The 11,785-nt window shown below is 37.3% G+C and overlaps 1 pseudogene across 1 annotated transcript; it reads left to right on the top strand.

Annotated features, from left to right (window-relative positions):
* The first annotated feature begins 6,767 nt into the window (after positions 1 to 6,767).
* LOC149029429 (histone H2B.4-like) lies at positions 6,768 to 11,317 on the top strand (annotated as a pseudogene). The gene is made up of 4 exons (XR_016171162.1): positions 6,768 to 7,276; positions 9,400 to 9,519; positions 9,617 to 9,676; positions 10,604 to 11,317. The product of XR_016171162.1 is annotated as a histone H2B.4-like (transcript).
* Positions 11,318 to 11,785: the final 468 nt, after the last annotated feature.

The raw sequence follows: 11,785 nt of genomic DNA, 5'->3' as shown, positions 1-11,785 counted from the left end.
TGAGGGTGGTGGTTGCCGGCCGGGGAGGGTTGGGATGGTTTATGGCTGTGGTGGTCCGCTGAGGTGTAGTCGTGTAGGTAGAAGATGTGTGAAGGGAGTATCCCTTCACCCACCTAAGGGTTGGTGTGAGAGAATTAAAATGGGGGTAGTTTGGTCATTATACCATAATGACAAATTTTAAATGCTTTAAATAAAAGTAAGGGCATTTGGGTAATTTCATAATCCATTTTAACAGCAAAGTTAACTGTGGGTAACTTGTAATTTACATGTGGGTGCCAAGTAATTTATGAGGCAATAGTGGGTGGTCAAAAGTTTTGCCCCAAATATAGTGAGTGCCGTGTAATTTGCTGTTGATTAAACAATTGATCTTTACAAAAAAAAAAAGATTAAACAATTGTCACGTTTGAAAAATTAAAGATTAAGCTCTCAACCCTGTGTTTAGAATCTCACCATTAAAAGTTGGTTTTCACACTTCTGGACTGAAAAACAAATCAAGGATTGCTAGAACATTTCCATCAGCTGATACACTTTATGGCTGTAAATTATCAGAGCATGTAATTAACCTAATCTTTTATGATAATATCAATTTCATCCCCTTCTTTTGCATTATTCTCCATCTTAGTGTTTATGCATGATACATGTAGCTTGCACGTACATCATTTTCTTGAGTGGCTTCTCCCTTTGTTTCCATCTTTATCCATGAAGAGTTGTAGAACAACAACAAAAGTCTCCCTTGAATATATTTGTGTATGGCTGTTTCTTCTTTTAATCTTTTTGTTTTCGTTGTTATATTCTTAAAACTTTATTAATGAAGGAAAATTTCAGAGACATCCCAAAATATACTTCAGAAATCACAATCACCCCACATGTACGCTAAATTGGCAATCACCCCCTTTTATGTCATAAACGTGAGTTTGTTAGAAGAAAAGACGAATATACCCTTGGTAGCATTTCTGTACTAAAAATTTAAACTACGGTTATGTCATCTCATTTTGATCTTCATTTTTGCACCATCTTTTTAGGCTTTAGATTACTATCTTAGAATACCCTCTCTTCAAAGTTCTTTTTGCAGATAAAGAAAAAAAAATGAAAACACAAAAGAAAAGGAAATATCTACAGTTCTCTCTCCTTTTTCTCTGTATATTTTGGGGTTTTTATGTTGGGTTCAATCTCTTCTATCTGGGATGAGATTTTTTGCTGTCAATCAATTCCATTTCTTCTTTAGATTTTGACAAAACGGCTTTTAGGGTTACTGATTTCGGGGTTTGGATTTTGATTTCACTTTTGTTGATGTATCATACTTTTATGCAGGAAATGAGGGATGATGACAGCGAAACAGAAACTGCAGGTGGGGTAGAGAGGTAATAAATAATTTCTATATTCCGAGAGAAAATTTAGGGTTCTTATTCCCTATCTGACTTTCATTATTATGTGCAGAATTATTTCCCTGAAACAGGGCCTGCAAAGATGATTATAAACAGAAAAGGAGATTTTATGTTCGTCGTCAACCGCTTCGATTGCAGAAAAGGGAAGGAAAGTGGGTGACCAGATATGAAGTCGAAGGTGAGATGGAAGAGGCTTCATATGCTGCAAAAAGATGGATGGGAAGGGATGGAAATGTCTCTAAACTGCCCTCACCAGTCACAAGAGGATAAGGGCAGTATGAAATTATCCAACCATGACTTAACGGAAATTGCATTGGATAATTAGAGTAGGTTTTGATCTATAACACCTACTTGTTTGTTCAGTGAAGTGATGATCCTTAAGGTGAGTTACTTTAGATGGAGAATCTGCCAGTGCCTGAACTTGTATAATGCTTAGTTTTAGGTACATTGAATTGTAGGCACAACTTCAAGAAGGGGATGGATCAAGTACCACCAGAATCAAGAAAAGGTAGATATATCTTCAATGCCATCATCTAGAAGCATTGGATAACTAGGGTGATGGCAAAGTGCACCACTGTTCACGGCTAGGCATAAAGGGTAGGCAAGTTGCTGGGTTCTGTTCATTTTGGTATGTTGGAACTTGGATTGAGTTACTGAAGAAAACTCTACTGTCTCCGATATTACAACACTAGAAGGCAATTAATGGGGCAGCTCACTTGCCCCTATCACAGAACTTCCCCCACATACGCTATCCCTTGAGAAATTTTATTTTCTAGTCCATGGGTAGACAGCTTGTTATGACTCAAATAAATTTCTATGGCACATCTTCATTTACTGTGATTCGCCTAAGCAGATTTAGATGCATGGCTTGTTGGCTTGAGAGCAGATTCGACCAGATTTTATTCCCCAACAAAACGTGGAAAATCATTCCTTTGATCTTCTGTTTTCAAAAATGGTTCTTTTCAGATGCCATAGAGTGATCAGATGTATCAATTTTGCTTCCAATATGTTAACATACATTGCCATTGCAAACTACTCTTGGGAATGACTGATAAGTTTAAATATGATTTAGAATGTCTACATAACCTACCATGCTTGAAGAAATGGGTTTTCATAGTTCCCTTGATGGGAAGGTTTTGGACTAACAATTTTGTGGAAATAGAGATCTATGTTCTTCTTGGGGCGTAGCAATACTGGAAATATCCCAGTTATTGCAGTAAACAAATTTTTATTGTATCTTAAACTCAATCATGGTCATATAGATAGAATTAAATGTGTTTCCCTTCAGACTATCACGAATAGTAGCCTATCGTTATTTATAATGAATGTTTGTCAAAGGCTAACAAATGATGGTGGAAGCAAGAAAAATGCATTCACGTTGAGGTTGGAGTGCTTGGCTCTGGCGTTTTTGTGATTAGTGAATTTTCCTCATCCCTTCATGAATAATGGAGATACTCTCGGCCACTGGGGATTTAGTGGCTCCTTGTGGTCATTGTGGGTAACTAGTTTGTGACACAGGAAGAAGAAATGGCTCTTGCTCTTGATGAGTCCATTTTCTGTTGGTATCACAATTGAGAAGGGTAAGCGGATTTTCAATTTTGAGCATTAAGATTATGAACATGGATTGGATTGTTGGAGTTGGGTTTAATAAGGTACAAGTATGGTGTGAAGCTTCCATAGTTTGCCATGAGAAAGTTTGTGGAGGTGAAGTGGATGTATGTAGGTTGGTGCAAGCGATGATGCAAGTGATGATTTCTTCATCTTTGATTTTGTGACAAGATTCAAAAAAAACAAATTTTGGATGAGGGACCATAGACAATGGGGTCTAGTTCGATCATCCTTCGACGGTTGGCGTCAGATATCCCCATGGAAAAAAATGAATAGAGGATGTTTTTGATATGGGTCCATTCCTAAAGGGCTGCGATTACGCATGTTGGCTACTCGGGTTTGGGCTGAGTTACAAGCGGCCTCACGGGTACCTTTGTGTGTTGATTGAAGGACGATGGACATGGAGCGAATGGAGTTCGCGTGGATGTGTGTATTAATTAATGTTGTTTTCTATTATCTTTTATTCCTTTTTGTAGGAATATCCATACATGGATGTATATTTTATTGTTTTACATGTTTTTCTTTCTTTTTCTCTTTTCAATTTTTTATAGGAATCAATTAAATATCATTAGATGTATTTTTTTTCCTCCATTTTTTATCAAGATCCATTAGACCTGTTTAGATGGTAGTTTTTAATTTCTCCCTCTTCAAAGGAAAAAAGAAAATTGTATTACTATATAAGTAGAACTTTGATGTAGTGTGTGTGTGTTTTTTGGGTAAGCAACTTCAATTTAGTTACGACATATATTTTTAGATGCCCAAAATACCCCCCATAAAACAACATACCTTTTCCACAAATCCAAACATTGGTTCCATACCCTCTCTGAAGAACAAACCCACACCTCACTTAAATTCCAAATAGCTCTGGATAAGAAAAGGAATTCCCAAATGGCTACAAACAAGTCCTCCATTCAAACTGATAGAATGATAACACACTAATCAATGGCAACCTCAGCAATAATTGGACACTAAAATGCACTACAACCACTTGCAACCGACACCCACCCTACACCAAACAATACCACCCAAAAAACCAACCAATATTTGCATCTACGAACACCAGCCTCAAAGTGGCAAGACCCCAATGCAAATCTCCCAAAAAAACCAAACTCCTCCTTTACAAGGTATAACGTAGTGCAAGCAATCACCTCACCAAACACCACTTTAGAATGCATGAATAGTAGTTGAACACAATAGACAACACTTGGAATCAATAGATTACTTGAAAAGGAAAGAAAAGCAGAGTGAAGCACAACTTCAACAAACCCTGCATTTAGCGCACACATGGACAACCCATGCCACATCAAGGCACCTCCACTCGACATGCGACCCATAGTGTATGCCCATGTCACTTTATTTATTTCTAACCTACTCTTGCAAGTACTCCTTGGACAAACACCAAAAATCGACAACTTCAAACTCGACCAATAACATTGGAAATTGGAAGTCACCGTACTTTAGAAAAGTAGTGTCTATGAGTACAGCACTCCGAAGGGCTCCAGTAAACTTTAGAAAGTCATACTAATAGACAATGAGCACAACAAAAATGCTCCCATTTTTTCAAATTATAATGTAACCACAATGGCATATGCTCCTAAATTGGTAGAAATATTCCACCAATATGACTGTTTGTTCCTAACTATGCAAGGAAACCACTATAGGACTTTGATATTGATGCCATTATTAAATCATCAGATTGAAGGTCTAGAAACACATCAAAGAATTTTTCTAAGAAGGACTGACTGCAACCAAGGGGAATACCCAACATTATGAGTTGCATGCATTATACATGTGTAGATGCATGTCATTGGCTCAACTTCCACCAATGATTCTTTACCACTTTCCTCGATGATATTGATCAAGTGAATCTGGCATAACAAAACCCCAAAACAAGCATGGTATAGTAGTGCCATTCTACTTAAATGGAGGCAGTGAACCCTAATGATGTGGCAAGTATTTTTAACTCCACTACAATAACATATATACCATGGCAGCATAAATTGAGGCCCAATGAACAGATGATACGAAAATAGTATCCTCCCACAAAGCTAAAGTTCACTTGAACAGTGTGCCATGCTCTTACCAAAAGATAGTATGAAGCTAGGACTCCGGACGTTGGTGGAATATTCTCTTAGATGCTACTCTTAATTTAGTTTACGTTTTTCTTAGGGAAGAATTTAGTTTACATTTTGGTCATAGTTTCCTAAAAACTTATCACACAGTCGTCCAACAGTTTCAAATTCTTTCATTCATTTTAGTGTTATTAATTATTCACAAGGCTACTACCTATAAAGCCTTTTTAGTTTGTATTTCCAATTTTGAAAAGGCTACCTATATATTGGACTGTTAAAAGTGCAAATATGATCTCCTTTAATCTACATTGCTATCTGAAAAAAATTCCTAGATATCAGCAACCATCTACACAATATCTAGCTCTTTGCAGAGTTGCTTCTTGATATTCCCCTATAAAGGATACAAAATCCAGCGCTAAAACATGACATGTTCAAAATATTACACGCATACGAGCATTCCAAAGAATTACCTCCAAAGTGATTATCAAGTGCGCATTCTACATATTTATTGTGCACTCGGGTAGGACAGTTATAACATCTACTTATAATTCAAAAGAAGCCTGAGCTTGACAACAAATCAGGATGCAATTGCAGGCATGAGCAACTTGTCTACAAATGAAACAACAAACAAGTTAGAGACTCAATATTTGAAATTCATCAGTGAGACGGAACGAATTCTATGTACGAATTATGATGGTAAATAAGTTTGAGATGGACATGTTTCTTCCGTGTTAAATGATCATGAGTTACATGTTATTTGGGTGTCAATTAAATAATAAACGTGCTTTACAGTACGGCTCTTGCGGATCCTATGGAATTGTGGGATTCTAGAGAAGGCGAAGAGGAGTCTCCTTACTCAATTGGAGGAGTATAATTGATTACACCATTACTTACAACCTAACTTCACATACCTAAAAAAAGATGACATAAACAGATAGATGAATGACTGAATCTATCCAAACTATGCACCTAGAGAGGTTTAAGCTGAAACAAAAAAGGACAGACATTAAAACCACCAGCCAAAAAATTTAATAGCCAGAGTGAGTTCTCAAATCAAAACTAAGGCAAGGAATAATGGCCACACAAAAGACAATGACTACCAAGCTCTCTAGAGAAAGAAATATGGACCATTATATTAATATAAATTTTCAGAATGCACCTACTATAGCCTTTACGTCCCCCTTTTGATTCTACAACTTAGCCATTGGAAACTATGCCCTACTTCAACTAGTGAAACCCACTCAAGTATACTAGTTTGAGGTTTCAAATATTCAAATTGAAAAGACGCCAGCTGACAGACACTAATGACGCCTATATACAGCCCAAGTATTTCGAGAAACACCAAACTAATACCATTAGGAAGACGTCAAATTTGAGTCCGGATCAGCGACCCCGTCGGAAAGCACTTTGTGCTCCCCGACGCTTCCTGACCACAAATATCAGTGGCCCCACGGTGAAAAACACTTTTTGGAAAAAAATAAAAAATAAAAAACAAAAAACTTTTTCACCAGTGAGACCCACTGGTTTTTGTGGTCAGGAAGCCATGAGGGAGCACTCCGACGCGGAGTAGATCCAGATTCGGAATGCAATGGGATGGATGGTAGAGGGCTGCCTGCGCCCAAAAGCGATGATTCACTTTCCCAAAGAATTTAATCACGTAAAATGGATTTTAACAAAAAGGAAAATAAAAGAAAGACAAAAAGAGAAGTGGGAACTTCACTTCCGTTGGGAGAATTTGAGGTTTTTCAAAATGGGAGGAAGTGTAAATGGAGAGCAACTGCAGGGGTGTGACAGAAATTTCGGTTTCTTTCTTTCTTTCTTTTGCATTTTTTCAAAAGAGGTGGATCGAATTCGGGACTCCATGGAGCCACGCCTTGCGTAGCTTTCGATTGGGAGGAATTACTACTAGAGGAAGAGATTAATCGGCCTGTGTTTTAGATGATGCTCTCCTTCCACTGAAGCTTTGCAAGAAAGGGTTCTTGATTGAATAGATAGGAGCAGAAGGTTCAATCGATCAGAGCTTAGGAGCAGAAGCGTATCATACCATTTGAATTCAATCGACCTGAGCTTAAGAGCAGAAGGGTATCATCACCATTTGGGTTCAGTCGACCTCAGCTTTCTGGGCTTTCGGGACAGAATGATGCCGAGAGAAACAGAAAACTTACCAAGCTTCTATCTTCCGAGCAGAAAGACAGTGAACCGGTGCGCGAGGTAGAGACTTAGGTTTTGATTTTACTTCACGTTATTGTCATCCTTCAAGAAAATTTATTAATTCTTTTATATAGATTAAATCTTAGAATTTACGCTATGCTTGGCCCTTTAGATAAGCAGAGTAGTAAAAACCATAAACAGGGTGGGTTTAAGTATGTCTACTTACCCTGTTCCACATGATGTTAGCCCACTGTGTGACCATGCCTTGTGGAGAACTTTTCATACATATGAAGTTTTGCCCAGAGTCCTAAGGAGAATCGTGACCTCTTATACTATGACGTGCTGGTCTTTGCCAATTGAGCCAACCTTTTTGGTTAAGTTCTAATTTTTGGTATTTAACTCAGTTGGGGATCATGAGATTGCAATTTGAACCGAAAAGAAGAAAATAATCTTTAGATTGCAATTGGGCTGATATCAAAGCGCACAGGCATATGATAGATTGACAACCTGTGAAAGTATATAAACTTAATCCAATAAATTGATTGAATATAGGCCAAATTAACCTGGGTGTAATTTTGCATCCCATTTTAAATTAGGTCTAGCTGGCTCAGGTGTCGATCAAAGTAATGAATCTGGATCACCTCCCCTGATCCTCTCCATCAGGGGAGAAGTAGGTGGTCTCCCTTGATGACTGGCTGTTTGAACCACATAGTAGGGGGTAGGGCCCACATGTAGCTATTAAAAAAATCAGAAATAAAAATCTCAGTGGTCCCATGTAGGACCCCACCGCTTGCTATGTGTTTCAAAACCGTCACGGAAGCACATTATTCTTTCCGGACGTGGAGCTGATCCGGACTCCAAAGTAACTCAGGTTAATTTTGTGTCCCATATTAAAGTAGGTCTAGTTGGGCCTCATATTTTACCAACCTCCTCTGTGCCTCACTATAAGTTTTTGCCATCAACCAAAGAAATGTTATTTTGTAGGATATATATTGTGGTTCCGGAGGATTAGGGTTTCTAATCTACATCTGCTGTGACGGCCGCCTCTGCTATCCTTCCATTTCTTTTTTTTTTTTGTTTTTTTTGCTGGGGGATGTATTTCTTTTCCAATATTTATTCATCTTCAAGCTTAAACAACAGCAAGGTTCAAGGTTCAGTCTACTCTCACTTTCTTCTATCCTTCAGTCCATATTTTTAGTATAAGGAAACTGAAATAATTGTTATTGGGATTGTAAAATTGATACATTTATCTTGAGCATCTGATCGTCTTATAGTAGTTTAAGTTTGCTTCCCCTTTTTTGTTTTACTTTCAAATATGACTTCAGGTGACATTTTTTAGAAAGTTTTTTGCTAAGTAGTCTTTGGTTTTCTTTTTTCCTTCTTATGATCTGCCTTTTGCATGTGTTTTGATGAAGAAATAAATATATCACTCCAAAATGGAAACTTGTAGATGTACTGCATACTAGTAGTTCATTGTGCCAGAAAATGCTAATTTGGTGCCAGAAGAAGTCTAGGCAGAGATATAGATAAAGAAGATCTATTCAGTTGTTGTACTAAATTCAAAAACACTGGAACCAGTTTCCAGAGCTAGAAGACTTTAGGGCTACGTTTAAACAGAAGATCAATTACATTCTTTTATTGCATTAAATTTCTTTGGCTTCAAGTTTAAATGCTGACTTTCTATAACACATCTGTGATATTTAAAATTCATGGCTTACTGAGTTATAGTTCTCAAAATTCCTATAGATGAGGTGACAGAAAACCCATCTAACATAATATTGTTAAGCTTTTCAAGACTTATGGGAGCATTATTTCAAAGTTGCAATTGAAAATACAGGTAGCAATGAACACTAGGTAAACCAAGGTCAAAGTTTATCATGGAATCTACAAGGTGGGATTGATTGTAGAAACAATTCCATTACTTGATAAAAATGACTTCTCATACTAAAGAAGGTTGTTGCTACTGCTGGACCTTAGAGTAAGCCATTGAGGTGGCTGAATCTGCCTTTAGGTGTAATGCATTCTCATGCTCAACAAGTTTTGTAAGGCATATTAGAGTACCACTTATTTGGAAAGTGTTTTGGCATCCTCCTTAGAAGATGGAGAGGTGGCAACAAATTTATGTGATGATATGTTAAGATATTCTTTTTATAATGATTTACCCTATAGTTGTTTTCTTGCAGATATTATGTAGATAAATAGTTATGGTGGGGCCAGATCAATCTATTAAGTGGCACATCGTAGTTATAGCTATCTTGGAGTTTCTCGTAGAAATATCATTTCCCCTGCATTGCAATTATGTGGTATTGGCTTTTCTTGTTTAATTCATCTTAAAATATTTGCTCAATCTAGTCATTAAATAGTGTAATGCTGGAAATGATTATGATTTTCCTGTCTCAGTTAATTTATGACGTTGAGGACGTGTGCTCCAATCGGATGAATGATTTACCAGATCATAAGGTTTGCTTCATGTTTTTCAATCAGAATGTATATTATCTATGTATGTGTTTGTCTGTGAGTGCGTCCGTGCTACATTTATGCATACATGTATGTAGGAACATTGAGAAGGCATTCTATAATGCATATATGAGAAAACAGAAATTCTTTGTAATTCAATAAGAAAAAATCCAACACCTGATTCAAAATGTCTTACAGCTAATATGTTAAGCGGTTTTCCGTAAATATTGGCCTTCTCCAACAGTACAGAGAAATTGTATTGCTGTATATAAAATTTCTGGATTGGTAATATGCAACAGCTGTTATAAGTGTTCAGCAGTGATGACATATTACCATATATGGCAGTGGATGTTACAGGCTGTTTATGATTTGTCCTAATTAAAACTGTAATAGCTTTAACTGCAGTGGAAGTAAATATTTTGTTAATTTTTTAATCCTAGTAGAATAATATAAGAAAATAAGCATGTGTTCTTTCTTGTCAAAATGTCTGCAAAATTCGGCATTTGTGCGGTTAGTGATGCCAATTATGAGAGTAATCTCTCAATGTAAGGTGAGGGACAAGAAAACAAGATAAAAGCTTAGATAAGGAATTTGGCCAACTTTTGGGTTTTCATAATTCCTATCTTTCTTGCACATGCTATAACTTTGGTGATACAGTGATATCTCAGGGTTTGGCTAATTTAATTTTTAATGCATTCACCATGTTACAAGAACTCAAAAGATCTTGTGAAATATCTCTCTTTTCCATTTAGCAAGATTATGTGCAAGATGAGATGTTGTTCCTAGCACATAGGGTCTTGAGTCTTGATTGTTGACTCTTGGTTTGTAACTATGATGATTGATTATTATTTGAGCTTTGTAATTTGAAATTTGATGAGATGGTGTTCCTAGCACTTTTGTTCCTGCTTAAGTTCTCTAGCACACTTTCAGAAATCTACAATGGCGCCCAAGGCTGAGAAGAAACCAGCAGAGAACCCATGAAAAGAAAGACTACATTGGGCGTCAAGAAGCCAGCAGAGAAAGCTCCGGCAGAGAAGAAGCCAACGGCTGAGAAAAAACCAGCGAATGAAGGATCAGCCACGGTAGACAAGAAATCAATCGAGACTTACAAGATCTACATTTTCAAGGTGCTGAAACAAGTCCATCCTGACATCGGCATCTCCAGCAAAGCGATGGGAATCATGAATAGCTTCATCAATGATATCTTCGAGAAGCTCGCCCAGGAAGCTTCCTGGCTTGTTCGTTACAGTAAGAAACCCACCATTACCTCTCGCGAGATCCAGCGTTGTTCGTCTTGTTCTCCCTGGTGAAGTGGCTAAACATGCTGTCTCTAAGGGTACCAAAGCCATCACTAAATTCACCTGTTCCTAATCTGTGCTTGTTCATAAATTACAGATCTATTTGATTCTTGCTTCTAATTTTATGATGATCAACTGCTAGATGGGTTTAGATTCGTCTTTCTAATTTTCTTGGAATCAACCGCTTACTTTACTGTAAATCTGTTTTATTTTTTGTAGAAAGTTTACTGTAAATCTGAGTTTCTAGTTGAATACATAAGCGTATTTCTTTCCCACAAGTCTTGCCTCTTACTGTGTATGGGCATTTCGGTGCCCCCTCTTTTTGATTAGACTGATATGGATTTTCCAGCAGGGACGGTGAGGGTGGTGGGATGCCGGCAGGGGAGGGTTGGAGTGGTTTCTGGTGATGGTGGTCCGGTGAGGTGTAGGTAGAAGATATGTGAAGGGAATCCCTTCACCCACTTAAGGGTTGGTGTGAGAGAATTAAAATGGAGTAGTTTGGTCATTATACCATAATCACAAATTTTAAATGCTACAAATAAAAATAAAGGCATTTGGGTAATTTCCTAGTCCATTGTAATAATAAAGTTAACTGGGGGTAACTTGTAATTTACACGTGGATGCCATGTAATTTATGAGGCAATAGTGGGTGCCGAGTAATTTTCTCTTGATTAAACTATTGTCAAATTTGAAAAATTAAAGATAAGCTCCCAACCCAATGTTTAGAATCTCACCATTAAAACTTGGTTTTTTCACACTTCTGGACTGAAAAACAAATCAAGGATTGCTAGAACATTTCCATCAGCTGATACTC

Source organism: Hakea prostrata, chromosome 1 (genome assembly GCF_041222555.1).
Source record: "Hakea prostrata isolate BN-2017 chromosome 1, UWA_Hpros_2, whole genome shotgun sequence".
In the NCBI taxonomy this organism is placed as follows: Eukaryota; Viridiplantae; Streptophyta; class Magnoliopsida; order Proteales; family Proteaceae; genus Hakea; species Hakea prostrata.
The sequence above is the reverse complement of the archived record's forward strand: the minus strand, read 5'-3'. Positions and strand labels throughout refer to the sequence as shown.